This window comes from Eleutherodactylus coqui, chromosome 10, assembly GCF_035609145.1.
Source record: "Eleutherodactylus coqui strain aEleCoq1 chromosome 10, aEleCoq1.hap1, whole genome shotgun sequence".
NCBI classification, from domain to species: Eukaryota; Metazoa; Chordata; class Amphibia; order Anura; family Eleutherodactylidae; genus Eleutherodactylus; species Eleutherodactylus coqui.
In genome coordinates, this window is record NC_089846.1 from 126,765,012 (window position 1) to 126,782,875 (window position 17,864).

Below are 17,864 nucleotides of genomic sequence, written 5' to 3' on the forward strand. Positions count from 1 at the left end.
AACAAGTTAACATTGAAACCTGAGGGCAAAATGCATTAGTGCAAAGGGATAACAAACAGTGTAAAAGGCAAAGCAGATATGAAGAGGCTCTGCAGTTGAGGAGGACTCCTCTGCTGTTAAAGGAGCTTCATAAGTAAGGTATAATAGTTATCACTCTGCATATGTGATTGGATGACAGAAATTGAGAATACACATGTGGTTGTAAGAGCAAATTGCATAACGATAATAACCTATTAATTTCATGGGGTGAATTTGCTACTGTTGGGAAAGTTTTGTTATGGATCCCCCAGAGTAAATGCATTTGTTTGATTTAAAGGGGTTGTCCCGCGGCAGCAAGTGGGTCTATACACTTCTGTATGGCCATATTAATGCACTTTGTAATGTACATTGTGCATTAATTATGAGCCATACAGAAGTTATAAAAAGTTTTTCACTTACCTGCTCCGTTGCTGGCGTCCTCGTCTCCATGGTTGCCGTCTAATTTTCGCCGTCTAATGGCCAAATTAGACGCGCTTGCGCAGTCCGGGTCTTCTGCTTTCTTCAATGGGGCTCCGTGTAGCTCCGCCCCGTCACGTGCCGATTCCAGCCAATCAGGAGGCTGGAATCGGCAATGGACCGCACAGAAGCCCTGCGGTCCACCGAGGAAGAAGATCCCCGCGGCCATCTTCACCGGGTAAGTAAGAAGTCACCGGAGCGCGGGGATTCAGGTAAGCGCTCTCCGGTGTTCTTTTTTAACCCCTGCATCGGGGTTGTCTTGCGCCGAACGGGGGGGGGGGGGTTGAAAAAAAAAAAAACCCGTTTCGGCGCGGGACAACCCCTTTAATTTTCTAAAAAAGTCTAGCTACCCATTTGGCAGTAATGGTAGAGGGAGTACAGCAGCCATAGTCTTGGTTCCAATGACTCATACAAAAATCTGAAAAAAATCAAGCAAACCAAAGTCAATTCACAAAAACATGTGCAATGACCTCCAGGAGGCCTGCTAAAGCCTTGAGAAAAATCTCCTGGAAGTTGCAACATTGTACATATTTGTGTGAAAAATATTCATCGTGTTTATGAACTCTGGAATATTTTGGCTTTTCTCTAGTTAAACTTTATATGTTCTCTAAGGCCTCATGTCCACGGGGAAAATCAGGCCCGCTACGGATTCTACATGTAGAATCTGCAGCGGGTCCCTCCTGACCCGCGGACATGAGCGCTGAAAATAGCAATTTAAAAGAATTTACCTATCCGTAGCGGGCGGGGAAGGTCAGCTGTTCCTCACGGCCGGATCTTCTTTTTCGGCCGGCAGATGAATTCGTCACGCCGGCGGCACGTCGCCGGTACGTCGTCGACGTGCCGCGCGCATGCGCCGGGCACATCCGCCGAGCCGAAGCAAGAAAGATCCGGCCGTGGGGAAGAGAAGACCTTCCCGGTCCGCTCCGGATGGGTAAATACTTTTAAATTCCTATTTTAGGTCTCCCGCGGATCCGGACGGCTTCCATAGGCTTCAATAGAAGCCCGCGGGAGCCGTCCCCGCGGGAGACCCGCACGAAAATGGAGCATGGTCCAGATTTTTTCATACTCCATTTTTTTTTAAATCCCTTTTATTGACCATCCGCGGGTATTTATCTACCCGCGGGTGGTCAATGCATCCCTATGGGGTGCGGATCCGCATGCGGGAGATCCGCTGCGGATCTTAAATCATATTTTGCCCGTGGACATGAGGCCTAAAAGTGCATAAATAGCTATGTAGTGTCGGTGTCAGGGCTCACGGGCAGTGTCGGATCAAGACCAGTGTAATATCATATCATCAGCCCTAGCCTTCAGGATCCACAAATCAGTACATGCTCAGTGTCATTTGGGCATTGTATGCCAATCTGAGTACTTCTCCCCTGTGGTGTGTATGGATTGGTCAGCAAGGAGGTATGTGTCCCAGTTGACCAATCAGTACCTGTCTGTACACATTTAGTCTGGCTCCTTCTCACTGAGGATATCAGTTATTGCTCTCACTTGAAGATGTTTCTGGTCAAGTCAACGACTCCTGTCCTGTTTCACTGTCAACTAAATCTCTTTGATGTTAAGAATATTTGGGCTTTTGAAACATCTATCTCCTGACTAATCCAACTAAAGAAAGTCAGTATCACCCCAGGTTCTTGACGTGGGGTTGCCCTCATCAGGGCAAGTGCTCCAATTTTAAATAGAGTGTCGCCATATTAGTAGGCTAGGGTTAGATTTCCTCAGTTCTTGCTTTGTCATTAATATTTTGTATTCTCTGCATTAGAATATTGTGTATATCTTTCCTTTTAGGACATCAAATTATGTCCAATCCAGACAAGGTGTTTTGCATTTAGCTTGGACATAACACCTTGAGATGCTCTATACAAGTACATAAAATTGCTATCTAGTGTCTGCAAGTCAAAACAGATGTCTGTTTGGCCATGGTGTTGGGTAAAAAACAAAAGAAACTAAATAACAGTACACTTCACCTCAATGTTCATGCTTCTTTGACATTACATATAACAGAGGCTTAAAAGGGTTGTCCAGTTGTAAAACTATTGATGGTCTATCCGCAGGCAAGGCCATCAATAGTAGATCAACAGGAGTCTGCTGCCCCGGAACCCCACGATTAACTGTTTACCAGATAAGTGTGTGTGTGTACCGAGATGATTTCTGCAGGAAGCAGACAGCTCCTTTCCCACTGCAGTGGCCATGCAAAGTTTCCATTGAAGTGAATGGCCTGCAATACCAAGACTGGCCACTGCAGTGGGAACGGAGCTGCTTGCTTCCTGCAGAAATCAGCTCAGCAAACAACCTAGTTAACAGCTGGAACAGCAGGAGTCCCCGACAAAACTCCATGGATCTACTATCTGATAGCTTATCCTAAGGATAGGCCATCAATAGTTTACAACGAGGCAACTCTTTAATAAGTATATCAAGTAGCACATTTACCATCAGCTAACTTCTATTTCATGTATTTATATATACACCTTTCAGGCCAAGCGTTTAATCCTTTGATAACATATTGAAATTATGTTCCAATTAGAATTGTTCTGCATTCTGAATTCTCGCTCATACCTGTTTCCATCAAGCCCATTTTTCTCAAACATATGTCTCCCTTACCTCGCTTCATCTTCCTGTCACATCTCGCTATGGAAGACTGAACATGCAAATTGACATTTACTACAGATATTATTGTTTTGTGTCATTGTGCAACCATTTCACTCTTCGGTGTGCGGCTCTGTATATTATGTGGATGGAATGATGATGCAAATGTATCATCTTGCTTGGAAGTCTTCGAAAAATCTCTGATGATACTCTATGAAGAATTGCTTCACCTCTAATTCATAAGTTATTATTAGACCAATTAAATGAAGCAATACTGGGGAACACAACATCTCAGGAAGGTCAGCTTGACAGAAGAAATGTCTGGTATCATTCATGGAGATTCCATCTCTGACACTGATGTTTAATCAATGGTCTGTAATAAGGAAATGCAGTAATGTATAACAAAACTTTTATCAAAACGACATGAAGGTTTACAGAACTTATTTGTACCTATAAGAGTAAATGATAAGGAGGATGATGCACTGTCTATCTGGACCCATCGACTTAATCCACTTATGAAAACTACATCGAAGTGCATTTTGCACTTCCTGAAGTCAGAGGAAAATGTTCTAGGAATGTGGTGAAGAGCAGATTGTCTCTGTATTATGTTTCAGCTGCTTCAACTCCTGCACATACTCATTGAATTACTGAAATATTAAATTTAGTACTCCGATCACAAGATTGCAAGCTGATGTAAGGATCTCTTCTGTTGTTTTAATGTAGAAAAGTATAGGTGCACCCCAAAGGGTAATGATACAAACACGGGGAGAGCACTGCATGTACTGTAGATGTACTGTACATGTACTGTTGTTTCTTGTCTCCACCAGAAGAATGGGTGGAGACAAGATGCACGCCCACAAGCAACGCTCAAAACATGATTGGCTGGGCCCTTCCGCTCTCCCTTGTCACCTTACCGGCTTCTGCACTATCAGTGTCCTCACTGGCTTCACATATTGCAAGCATTACTGACAGCCGGTGATCGTCTGCGCAGGGAATATAGGAGGCGGAGCGCCGGGGGCGAGTGACACTGCGCCACTCTCCCCTTCACAGATCCTGCGCTGTCAGTCGCCTCACTGTCGTCCCATATTGCAAGCATTATGTGACGGCGGCAAGGAGAGAGACAGCGGATGACCGACTTTGGCAAACCAGGGACTGGAGACAGCAGAGCGCCGGGGGCAGTGACAGCAGAGGGGGGATAAAAGGTGCCGATTCCGGCAGGAAAGAAGCTCTGCAGCCACTGTGAAGCTACGAGCCCACAGTGTCAGGGGTCTGACAGCGGGAGTGGGGAATGACAGGGCCGACACCGGCAGGGAAGAAGGTTTCAGGGCACTGTGGAGCTACGAGACCACAGCCTCATGGGTCTGACCATGGGGGTGGGGAATGACAGGGCCAACACCAGCAGGGAAGAAGGTCTCTTGGCACTGTGGAGCTACAAGCCCACAGCGGTGCTGCCTTCAGGGTGTTTGCCACCCTGGGAGCTTGACAGCGGGGAAATGTAGAGGAGGGGAGTGGGGAACAGACACCACCGAAACTGGAAGAGCTGATTATCTGGCCCAGCCAATCAAGTTGTGGGCGTTGGTTTTGGGCGTGTATCTTGTCTCAGCCCATTCTTCTGGTGGAGACAAGGTATAACAGTATCCTGTAGATGTTGCCCTTGGTTGGATTTCAATCCAGGACCTCAGAGCTGGAAAGCACCAGTGCTGCGCCATGCTGTCCATACACAACGGGTAGCTATTAGCCTAATACATGCAGAAAGGTTAATTCTAGTAGGCAAATAAAGATCAACACTATCCCTTAAAAATCTCAGTATTAGTTCTCTTTCACAGGGGAGACAGCAATAGAGCTGCTACAAAACCGCTGCAATATGGCTGCTATGTACACATGATTTTGTAGTCTCACAACGTTGCAGCCTATAAAACATCGCTCATGTGAAAGCATGGGGACCATGTGCATGCGTTTTGTAGCCTTGTCGCATTGCTGCAAAATCATGCGATTTTGTAGCCCATGTCCAACCCCCCTAAGGGTGCCTTCACTCTGGCGATGAAATCACACGATTTCCCAGCGCTGCAAGACTGCGAGAAATCGCAAAATTATGAAGCCAATGGCTCCCTTCTCATGTACGATGTTTTAACACCGGCCTATGGGAGAAGATCGCTATCTCCTGCCATGGCTGTAACAGCCATGGCAGGGGATTCCTTCAACCCTGTTGTGATGCAAGGCTGTTTCCCTGCGAAAACACTTCACATCTAGGGCTTTTCAGAAGGATTGCGAGAGCGATATCGGGATGTGAATCACGGCCCAATATCACTCTCAATGCTGTGCTTTGACAGCGCTGCATGTTCTATCTTTGCCCACTTTCAGCAGTGCGTTGCCCGTTCTAATGAATGGGCAACGGTTTTAGCACTCCCGAAAACGTGGCCCAACTTGGTACCATGTTTCCGACAATGCAAGCGCTAACTGCACTAAAAAAACAAAATCAATACTCACCTAACAGGTGCGTCCTGGTCCCAGCCACTGTTCTCTGGAGCTCCATGCAGGCTGCTGGGCACTTGTCATAGCTGACAAAGCATCTATTGTTAGTGACGGGGATTGAAATTCCCACTTCCAGCAAGAGATTACTCTGATTGGCTGAGGCCGCTGAATGTCAGCCGGCTCCGCCAATCAGAGCTGGCGCTTGATACACCAATCACAGCCATTGAATGAATGGCTGTGATTGGTGCATCAAGTGCTGGCTTTAAATTCCACAGCGGATAATGTTCAGGGGGGCCCGCATTGCCCCCAGCAATGAGATTGCGAGGAGTCATGCAGTTGCCATGGCAGCCGAGATCTTTCTGAAAGGCCCCAGGACTGCGATTGCAGATTGCCCATCAAGCCATGTCAGTGGCATGATCTGATAGATTACCTGTAAGATCGTGGACATCATACTGCAGGAGTGATGAAATCATCGCAAGTTCTTGTCCCCTCTGGAGACTAAAGTAAAAATGTAAGTAATAATTTCAAAAAGTTTTATTATTTCTTAAAAAATAAAAAGGTAATAAAAATATTTATAATAGAAGGATCTAAATAATAAAACCGAAAAACATATCTGGTATCGCAGTGTCTGTAAAACTCAGATCTAGCAAGGTAATGCATTATTTACCCGTCACGGTGACCGTCGTCAGAAAAAATAAACAATGCCAGAATTATGCGTTTTTGGTCACCCAAGAAAAAATGTACTAAAAAGCTATCAAAAAGTTGTATGTACTCCATAATAGGTACCAATAGAAACTACAGGACGTCCCACAAAAAAACGAGCTCTTGCACAACTATGTAGACAGAAAAATTAAAAAGTGTCTGTCAGAAGATGGTGGGAGAAAAAAAAAAAAAAAAACATTTTTTGGAAAAAAATAAAAGTAGTGCATTAAAAAAACTATATAAATTTAGTATTGTAGTAATCATGCTCACCCACAGAATAAAGTTATCATGTCATTTTGTTGCAGTGTGTGTGCTGTAGAAACAAGATCCCCCCTTAAAATGGTGGAAGTTCAATTTTTTTCTATTTCACTAAACTTTTCGAAAAGTTCTTTTGTACATTATATGGTACATTAAATAGTACCATTGAAAAATATAATTCACCCCGCAAAAAACAAGCTGTCATACAGCGATGTCGATGGATAAATAAAAGAGTTAAGATTTTTTTTAAAGGGGGAGGAAAAACAAAAATGGAAAAAATAAAGGGCCGTATCCTAAAGTGGTTAAAGGGGTTGTCCCGCGAAACAAAGTGGGTCTATACACTTCTGTATGGCCATATTAATGCACTTTGTAATGTACATTGTGCATTAATTATGAGCCATACAGAAGTTATCAAAAGTTTTTCACTTACCTGTTCCGTTGCTGGCGTCCTCGTTTCCATGGAGCCGTCTAATTTTCAGCGTCTAATCGCCAAATTAGACGCGCTTGCGCAGTCCGGGTCTTCTTCTTTTTTCAATGGGGCTCCGTGTAGCTCCGTGTAGCTCCGCCCCGTCACGTGCCGATTCCAGCCAATCAGGAGGCTGGAATCGGCAATGGACCGCACAGAAGCCCTGCGGTCCACCGAGGGAGAAGATCCCGGCGGCCATCTTCAGCAGGTAAGTAAGAAGTCACCGGAGCGCGGGGATTCAGGTAAGCGCTGTCCGGTGTTCTTGTTTAACCCCTGCATCGGGGTTGTCTCGCGCCGAACGGGGGGGCTGTTGAAAAAGAAAAAAAAACGTTTCGGCGCGGGACAACCCCTTTAACCTTACCACCTATAGATTTTCTTTTTTTTTAACTTACAGTTATATTATCCTCTTTTTTTAGATATATTATGTGTTGCACAACAGAGAAGAAGACAAGGAGGAGGGAAGTGATCAACCTACTAGTCTTAAGACCGACACAATTTTGGATGAATCTGACAACATCAGTGTGTAAATACAGAATCATCTCCAATTGGCTTATTGTATAAATAAACCATGTATTACACAATTTTAGGGATATTATACATATAGATAGAGTGATATATGTTATGTGCTGTTCAATAGAAAAGAAGACGCGGAAGAAGTAGGTAATGAACCTATTGGCCTCGAGACCGACATAAGGATGGACAGGTCCAACAACATCAGTATGTAAGTACAGAATCATCTCCAATGGGCTTATTGTCATAGAACCATACAATGGTAGTGTTGCAGCCGTTCTGAGGCCTGCACCCTGCTGGCAAGCCAGACCAGGTTTTGGGTGTGCCCTTGCTCCTCCCGGAGCTGAGGGGTGTGGTAGTGGCAAGAGTGATGTCATTCAGCACCTGGTGCTGACTAGCTCAGCTGCTATTTAAACTGTGCTAGCATTGACCCCTGTGCTGGTCAATTCACTTCAGTCCTATGTTGGACAGAGTCGGAGCAACACAGAGTGGTGGAAGCTCTTCATTTTAAGCTAAGTGCTTTGCTGTTTGGTTTGGTTTTTGTTTCTCTTTTTGTTTTGTGCTAGGGCTCCCAGATAGGGACTGGTCAGTGGCCCAGGCACGAGTGCAGGTTTGCACTTATCAGCGCGGTCGGTCTGCTGAGCAGGCAGGGCCCCCTCCCGGGCTAGGGGAGTATAGGGAGAAAATTCCCCCACTTATTTTGTGTTTTCTTTGCACGGTTGTGCCTTTCATTTATGTTATTGAGGTTGCACGTTCTTTGGACGCAACAGGTAGAGTTGGAAGGGACCTTCAAGGTCATCAGGTCCAAACCCCTGCTCAGTGTAGGATTAACTAAATCATCCCAGACAGATGTCTGTGCAGCCTCTGTTTGAAGACTTCCATTGAAGGAGAACTCGCCACCTCCCGTGGCAACCTGTTCCATTCATTCATCGCCCTAACTGTCAGAAAGTTTTTTCTAATATCTAATTTAAATACAACATTATATGAATGTATAATGACCATTAGTGATGAGTGAACTTTTCAAAAGTTCAGTTTGGCTGGTTCACTGAATTTCAGCATAAAGTTTGGTTCATTCCAGATCAGTTTGAACTGAACTGGAACTTCACCAGTATCTCTAAAACTAGTGTTTAACAGTGGGGGTGTGAGATTCGTGTTCACACTGAACTGAACTTTTAGCAATATTTAAGCCAAAACAGAGTTCAACGGTTTCAGTTCGCTCATCACTAATGGGCAGATTCATGTTCAGTAGCTAAAACCACAACCTGCTGAGTACATATAGTCCTTTTAGGGAAGGATAATGGGGGGAAGCACACCCTGAACTCTCACATTGGTTTAGTGCATTACCTGGAGTAGAAGCCTTATATACATCATTGCTTCTCTGACACCATACTTCTGGCTTCTGCGCCCAGTATACCCTTCACCCGACCCTCAATCCTCCGGTATAAAGCCTATTCCCCAGTCATTACTGTTCCCATAAGACGTGTCTCCTCTCAGGAAAGTCTCACACTTGTTTTCTTCTTTATTTAGAGCCTACAGAGGACTATTCTTCTGCTACAGCCCAAAAATATCGGATGACAATGACTAATACGTCTCCCTTCCCCAATCTCCTCCCCCATAATCCCCACCTCTCCCCAATCCCCCTCCCAACCCTCATAACCCTCTTCTCAAACCCCTTCCCCGTCCCTATAACTCTCTCCCCTCCCTACTATCATCAGAAAATCATATTTGAGAGACAATAATATTGAATAAACTTTTGGTTATTCATTACAACGCTTGGCATCGTTAGTTTGTGTTTCTTCCTTATTTAGATACATCAGAGAAAATACTTTCCATCTGCCTCCACAGGATGCCGAATGACCACAGCTAAAATCTTTCCCCCTCCACAATCTTCCATAATGAAAATGGATGGACTTGTACAGGACTCTCCACTGGTTTGGCAACATGTATGCACTGGAAAAGAGTGAATCAGCCCCTTAGTGATGGACGGCTCCAGGTGTACATGGGGCCCTTGGGCAACAAAGTCAAAGTGGGCCCCCATAGCAACTATAGACCCCACTCTGCCCTCCTAGTAATTTATAAGCCCAGCTGTACCACCTGAGTCATTAATAAGACCCCATTGTGTCCTCCAATTCATTCACAGGCCCCGCTGTGCATTGGCAATAAAATAAATTGCCAAATCAATTGTTTTACAAATGAAACGTAGGTGTAAGTGTTTTCCTTCTGTGAAAATGGCTCAGTGGCTTTTCTGTGCTGCAGTTGTAGGTTCAAATCCCATCATGGAGAACATCTGCATAGACTTTTAAAAACTCCATGCAGATGTTGTACTTGGTCAGATTTGAACCTATAACTGCAGCACTGCAAAGCAGCAATGCTAACAACTAAGCCACCACAAGTGAGATTTTTGCTTCAGAGGAGAAGAAGAACAGGAAGAATAACACAAGTAGAGGCTAAACAGAGTAGTGTTGGGGCTCAGTTATTACTGCTGCTTTGCAGTTGTAGGTTGAAATCTGTTAATCTTGATGGGATCTGAACCTAGAACCCCAGTACTGAAAGGCAACAGTTGGAAAATATATATTTTTTTCAAATGGGGTTTGGATGTTTCAATAATTGCTCAACACTAGTCATGTTCCCCTAGACCTCTATTGATGCACCCCATGATCCTATTTGCCTTGGCAGCAGCTGCCCGACACTGGTTGCTGTAGTTAAGCTTACAGTTAACTAAAATCCCCTAGTCCTTTTCCATGTCAGTGTTCCCCTAGTGGTTACCCATAAAGTTACATATTTAGCTAACGAGGTCACCTCAAGAGCAAGAGTGAAGAGAAAGAAACCAACATTGAGGGCTCGGTCAGACGAGCGGATATCCGTACGGGAAGAAAACGCACGTCATGCGCGGCCAAAAATCTGCACCTACGAACGATGAACATATGGGTGGCAATGGACGTGGTGATGCGGATTTTCTTCTGCACGCGGTACGTTTTTTTTCCACGCAGAAAAACGCGCCGATATCCACTTGTCTGACCAAGCCCTCAACAGGGATATGAAAATTACAATGAAATCCTACTATTTTTTTCCCCTGAATATTTATGGCTTCCATATATTTATACATAGAGCGATATTCTACAACTGTAGCATCAGCTGTACAAAATGACGTCATTACCCAGAATCACTGCGGAGAGATCCTTCCTCACTCATCATCCCCGTTATCCAGTACGGGTCCTTCATTTCTTTATATCTTATTGATACCTTTGTAGTTTCCCCATAGCCCCCATCATGAACCACATCTAATTGGTTAAAAATCCAAATACACTTGGTGGGGGTCGGGGATCATTATCTCCGCAGATTTCATGTCTAATTAACCCTTTCCAATCCACTGTCTAATGTCTAAAGACATTCTGACTGAAGTCTATGCAACTTCCATGTTGGAAAATGTCCGTCAGGGTGTTCTTACTGTATATTACTGGCTGCTCTGTTGTCGGGGACCTCTCCAGCATGTCCCATACCGCAGTACTGGCTCTAGCCAGCAGATGGCGCCATTCTTTAATGGCAGAAAGAGGAAGCCCCCTAGGAAACCCTGAATCCAAAATTGGATTGCAAAGGGTTAAAGCCTAATGAGATCACAATGTTCTTTTCTTTGTGTTTTACGCAGTGTCACACTCTTCCCCTTGTGTGTTTTCGCACCTCCCATAGACTTCCATGGAACTTTTTCTGCGCAAAATGCAGGAAAATAGAGCTGGACCGGTCACCCTGCGTACAGCACCAACCTGGATTGCATATGGTCGCCTAGGCGCGCAGGCAGTCATGCGCAGTACAGGATTTTTTTTTTGGTTTCCATTCACCCCGCCATCGCTTAGCGATGACGCAGGTACCCGCACCTATAGGCAGCGTTACTTCTATGGACTGTGGGTCAGAAGCTTCCATTGACTTCAATGGAGGCTGTCTGTGACAAAATAGAGCATGTTGCGATTTTTCCTCCGCTCATGAAATACGTAATTCCTATCCACGACTGTGAAGGAAAAATCAGAACTACATGCTTTCAAAGCCTGGAAAGTCGGCGTCGACACGATCGTGGATTCTGCAATTAAAATCCATTCATGTGAGATTCCGTAAATGATACCATTGAAAAGTATGTGTCCCGCAAAAAAAATAAACTACACGTAAGAAAAATAAAAAGCGTATGATTTTTTTTGAAAGCGGCGAATTAAAACTAAAAAGCACAAAAGCATAAAGCGCTGCGGCGGGCGTCCATGCGCCCGTTTGGCATTTTAGGAGAAATAACAGTACGTAGGACATTGTAACAAATGTATCAGTTTACCCAATGCTGCACTTTGAGCCCCTTGCGGCAGATCAAAGTGCTTTACAAATGTGCGCCGCTCCGTATTATTCCCCCTCGCCGTACATCTGTGTGCAGATCTTGGACGGTTACAAGCTGCGCCGCTTTCCTCTCCTACGCTCGCTGTAATAAATCTCCCTCCCGGACGCCGCGGCCTGCGTCTGACTTGACTTTTACGATGCTTTATTTGTATTTCTCTGTTGACTTCTATTGGCGCGTTGGTCCCCCGTAAGCTGTCCCTTATCTTGTAAGGTCTCTGCCTCGCTTGTAGCGGGCTGAGTGCGATGAAAGCCTAAGAGATGTTCGCCGCACGCTGGCATTCAGCTGGATAATAGGAATGACGTACTTGCTCTATCTCTACTGAACCTGCAATGATGTGCGGGCAGATGCAGATGCACTTCTGATCTCCACCAGTGCATTCTAATCTACCAGTCAACCAGCCCAATAGTTCTCACTGCTAGCAATTCTCACAAAGAAACCCAGGCGTTCACACAGGATCTTCTCTCCCATAGCCTCCAGATCCGAAAGCCTCTTATTGCTCTTCTTATGACTTGTAGTCGTTGGCAGCCGAGCAACGAAATCCCACAGAAATTAACCCAATCTGTTGATATCCATTAAATACTACAAAAGATGAAAAAAAAAATTACTTTTTTTTTTTTTTTGCATTGTGCGATGCCACTTATGGATTAGTAAATAGGCATTTGTGATAGATGTCATTTCCCATTACAAGTTTGCGCTGCGTGTTTGCATGATGGGTGTTGCGTTTTTTTTTACATGTATGCGTATTTGCACATGCCAAAAAACGCACCAGTTGCTCGCATTGGCCAATTAAGTTTAAATAGTTGAATGTGTGCTATTTTTATGTGCAATAGGACTTAGGGCTCCCACCCACTTGCGAGGGCGATAATGCGTTTATAAAATCGCTGCGATATCGCAGTTGACAATTTGCGATTGCGCTGCGATTTTTCTCCCACTAAACTCGCATCGCAAAGCTCTATGTATTGTGACTGTCCTGCGATTTTTTTATCGCAGCGTTTTGGATACTTTAAACTCAAATATACAGCAAAGAATTGCAACGCAGTCGTGCATGCGATTCTGCGATGTGCGATGCGTTTTTACGGCACCCATTTACTTGCATGGGCGAGGGGAAAAAAAACAAAAAAAAAAACCAAAAAAAATAAAAAACCGGACATCGCACTAATATAGGGCAGTCGCAATCAATTAAAATAAAAAAAAAAAATCGCATCTGCGTTGCGAAAAAAAAAAAATCGCAAATGCTCATAGCCACATAATAACTCATTTGTTTCAAACTAGAAATTTTTAGCGCTCTATTACAGCGCTGCTAAAAAAAAAAAAAACGCTAACGCAAGTGGGTGGGAGCCCTTACTGGGTTTTTTGTGCGCGACCAAAAAGCTCGCACAAAAAAACGCAGATGTGACCAAACCCCTTGAAATCAATGGCTTCTTTTCATTGCGCAAACAAACTGAGTGTAAGTAGTAGGCAGCGCAAATGCGTGCATGTAAATTAGCCCTTAGGGTATGTTCACCTGGGGTGGAGATGCTGCAGGATGTCGGCTGCAGAAAATTCTGGGGCAAATTCCATCGTATTTTTGCATTAAAAAACGTCAAATTCTGCGGTGTGGGGGTGACTACCCAATACAGTTCTTTTTCACAGCGAAATGCGCAGCGTTTTTTTCTTTCTCCCGGGGTCTATGGGACTTGTTAATGTTAAAATCGAATCGCGCAAAATCGTGATTTCGCTGTAAATTGCGATTTTGCCGCAACATTAGAAAGCCCCATAGACACCTGGAAATAAAGGCATCAAATTCACAAATGCTAGTGGGTAATCACCTAAGGTGTGGATTTTGACCAGGAATCAGCTGCAGCCCTTCTTCTCACGTCAGCGCACCCCGGCACGGGCCGCCCGCGGCCTCTAGGGAGTGCTGAGCCGTTGGGCCAGTGATTCCACTTCCGAGGAGATGCAGGCATGGCAGATACCATAGCTGTCTAACCATCATCAGGTGGAGATAACAGACCTGACAAGACTTAAGGCCCTTTTACATGGGACGATTAGCGTTCTGGTTCTTCAGGCTCCCAGGCAATTGGAGATGCCAGGAGTTTTTTCATTGGACAACGGGTCTATGTGTAAGAAACATTTGCGTAGCCTCATCATAGGCTGTAATGGGACCATATGTTGCCCATGGATTTACATGGACAGCACACCGCCCCAAAATACACTCATCTGGACCTAGCCAAAAACTGTGATTTTACTGCAGCGTTTCAGGATAAAACACACCTGCCTGTAATGAGGGAGTCGGTCAGGATTTCATGCTGCCTGTGGTTTGGGTAGCATCAATCTTCCAACAGGTTCCCTTTAATTGGCCACTGCTGGGAAACTGCCTTACTAGACAGTGCTTATGTAGAAGAACGTGAGATAATGCAATACATTGCTTGTTCTCCAGCAGGGTAGCTCTTCCATTGCTATAGCTAATAAAGGAGATTGTGCTAGCATGACCAGAGCTGTGCCACCAGTACAGGCAGACCACATGATTGCAATGGGGCCAGCAGGGCAGGGTGGCCCAGGATCGAGTGGCCTGAACCTCTGTGCCCCACTTGCTGAACCTCTGTGCCCCCACTACTGAACACCAGATGACAGTAACATGTTTCTTATATACTCATGCAGTCACTCTGATGTTGATGCCGGCCCGGAGTGCTCATTGCAGCATCCGACTCTTCATCCTGAGTGTTCTGGACTGACGTCAGCATCAGTCTGACAGAATACAGTATGTAAGAAGATGTTTGCTAGAGGTTCAGTGGGTGGGATGGGTCAGCATTACTAGTGACCAACAAAGGGGGACACTATTACTAAGTGAGGACCACAGAAGGGCACTGCTACAAAGTGGGGGCCACAGAGGTGGCACTAGTACTATAGGAGACTTTGAGAAGAGCATTTGGGGTTGCGGCAGGATGCGAAGACTGTACAAAGACCAGCCATAGCCAGAACAGTCTTCATGACAACCTGAACCTGGATAATGTAGAAAAAGGAAAGTAAACCTCACTAGAGACATCTTCATCAGAGACGTCATTTGTAATCACTGGAGGTAACTGCACTGCAAACACTATCGCTGTGTAGAACAGGTATAACAAACCTGAAAATAAATGTCCAAGACAGGACTGCAAAAATGTATCAAAAAATTGTTTATTGAGAATATAATAAAAGCATGTAAAAAAAACAGAACATAAAGGAAATGCAGCATCAATACAAGGGAAATCCATCCCTCAGGTCACACATATAAGAAGTTCCCAAAGTAAATCATGCTTAGGGCTTATTCACATGAACTTATATGGGTCGGCCATGAAAACGGTCGCCCGTTATACCGTGTGATGCACGGGGTGGCGTATATGGCAGAGGCATAAGTTGAAGCTCCTGGGCCCCAATGCAAAATCTGTAACAGGGCCCACAACTATTATGCTTTATCCATAGTACTGGGTTCCCTATATGGAGAGCAGAGGCCTTATGGGCCCCCTAAGGCTCCTGGGCCCAGGTGCAACCGTATCCCCTGCACCCTCTATAGTTACGCCTCTGGTATACGCCGTTGGGCGGGGGAAGGGTGGCGGGACAGGGCGAGGAGGTGAGGAGGCTCTCTGTAAGGGAAGGAGGCGGGACAGGGTGGGAGCTACGGTGCTAAGCTCCTGCCCCTCTCTGCCCCTTGCCACTGTTTACAATGGAAGGGGTGGGATTGGGGCGAGGGGCTTAGCTCCGCCCCTCTCGTTGCAAACAGCAGCAAGGGGCGGAAAGAAAAGAGAAGAGGAATGGAGTTTACAAGTCACGCTGCTAAAATCCCCTTCACCTCCCTTGTCCTGCAGCTGTCATTGGCTCCCATAGGAGTCTATGCAATTGCCGCCGCCAACGTACAAGAGCCCGACTAGGCGCTTTTACACTTCGGAGATACGCCCCTGTGCACTGATGCATTGCAAACCAATGCATCAGAGGGGCAGTGTATATCGACCGGGGCGTGAAAACCCGGTTTGATATATGCCTGTGTAAATAAGCCCTCATATAAACCTACAATAGGCACAACCAAGCTCAGTGTGATGCATATAGTAAAGTGTTACCACGTAACCGAGGGTCTGGAAGTCTCAGCGCCCCGACCAGCACGTTTCACCATAGCTTCGTCCAGGGTATGGCCATACTAAGTAACAATATAGCATATAAAACTAAGTATGCCAGACTTCTGGTAACTTACATTTGCTTGTGGCTTCTTGCCACAACTGAATACATCTGCAGAATACATAATATCACATCCAAGTGGGGCTTAATTGTTGGATATCAAAATGTAACTAATATTGCAGGTGCCACGAGTTCCTTCCAAGTAAACAAGTCCGCACAGCGCATGTCAGTGTATTATACATTACATCACCAGGAGTATAACGTTACCTTACAGCAGCACAGACCCAACCTTCCTTAACTCATTGCAGACCCAATGGCTCACCTCCATGACATCTTACTGTCCATGAAACCCAAGCCAAGGGAGCGGAGATCCATCGAGTACCTCCATGACATCTTACTGTCTATGAAACCCAAGCCAAGGGAGCGGAGATCCATCAAGTACCTCCATGACATCTTACTGTCTATGAAACCCAAGCCAAGGGAGTGGAGATCCATCGAGTACCTCCATGACATCTTACTGTCTATGAAACCCAAGCCAAGGGAGTGGAGATCCATCGAGTACCTCCATGACATCTTACTGTCTATGAAACCCAAGCCAAGGGAGTGGAGATCCATCGAGTACCTCCATGAGCTCCTCTCTCGTCTGCACCCACGGGGGGATTCAGTCCCTGGCACAGATATGGTTAAATATGATATATATATACATGCAACACTACATAATTAGGAAAAAGTCTTCTATTCTCTGTGTGTTTCTATAACCCAAGGAAGCCTTCGTCTTGTAAGTTGATCTCCGCACAGCTGTCTTAGTTAGAGCAACTTGGAAAGAAAAAGGCCAGTCAGAGGAATTCGCCTTCCCTAAAAATAGAATCAATATACAGCCTGTGACTTGCCACTTTTCAGATTACTGTGGCGTGAACTGCGCTCAGCGGATGACCCCGATAATTGCTCTTGACATCTATCCCATATCTAATCAACTTATTTCTGTGGACAATATTAATAACAAGACGTTGCACAAAGGACTGACCAGGGCCTATCAGCTGGAAGGATATTAGGAGGTCCCATTGTCTACCGCGGGATACATGGTAGATTCTCTTTGGAAATATTGACGGATCACAAGCAAGTAGGTTTGAGTATGTCTGTCTGTCTATCCGTTGATCGATCTATCTTCACACACAGACAGCTTAGTGGTCATCAAGGAAATGGAAAGATATAGAATATTGATGTAGAATGAAATGTAAAAATCGAATGCAAGTACAATTGGCAAATCCCTTGTTTGTGTACCTGATGTAAATCATGGAATGCAATGGAGATATGCAAGTATTAGAGAATAGCATGGAGGGAGTCTGCGGATATAGTTAATAAATACATATGGACAGTGCAACCAATTCACATTTATGTTCATTGTTCTCACTTAGATAGATATGAGATAGATAGATAGATAGATCATTTATCTATCTATCTATCTATCTCCTATCTATCTATCTATCTCCTATCTATCTATCTATCTATCTATCTATCTATCTATCTATCTATCTCATATCTATCTATCTCTCATAAGCGCTGCAGAATAAGTTGGTGCTATACAAATAAAGATTATTATATCTATCACTAATATTTATCTATCTAATATCTATCTATCAATCTAATATCTATCTATCTATCTCATATCTATCTCATTTCTCATATCTATCAATCTAATTATCTATCTATTTAATATCTATCTAATATCTGTCAATCTCATTTCTATCTATCTATATCTCATAAGCGCTGCAGAATAAGTTGGTGCTATACAAATAAATATTAGCATGATAGATATAATAATAATCTTTATCTATCTATCAATCTAATATCTCTCTATCTCTCTATCTATCA

The 17,864-nt window shown here is 44.6% G+C and overlaps 1 protein-coding gene across 2 annotated transcripts in view; it reads left to right on the plus strand.

Annotated features, from left to right (window-relative positions):
- The first annotated feature begins 16,914 nt into the window (after window positions 1-16,914).
- Window positions 16,915-17,864, plus strand: part of FGF13 (fibroblast growth factor 13) — a 447,707-nt gene continuing 446,757 nt past the window's right edge. For both annotated transcript variants that reach the window (XM_066581804.1, XM_066581807.1), the window contains exon 1: window positions 16,915-17,112. The gene's annotated coding sequence lies outside the window, so the exon portion shown is untranslated. The remainder of the gene's footprint in view (window positions 17,113-17,864) is intronic.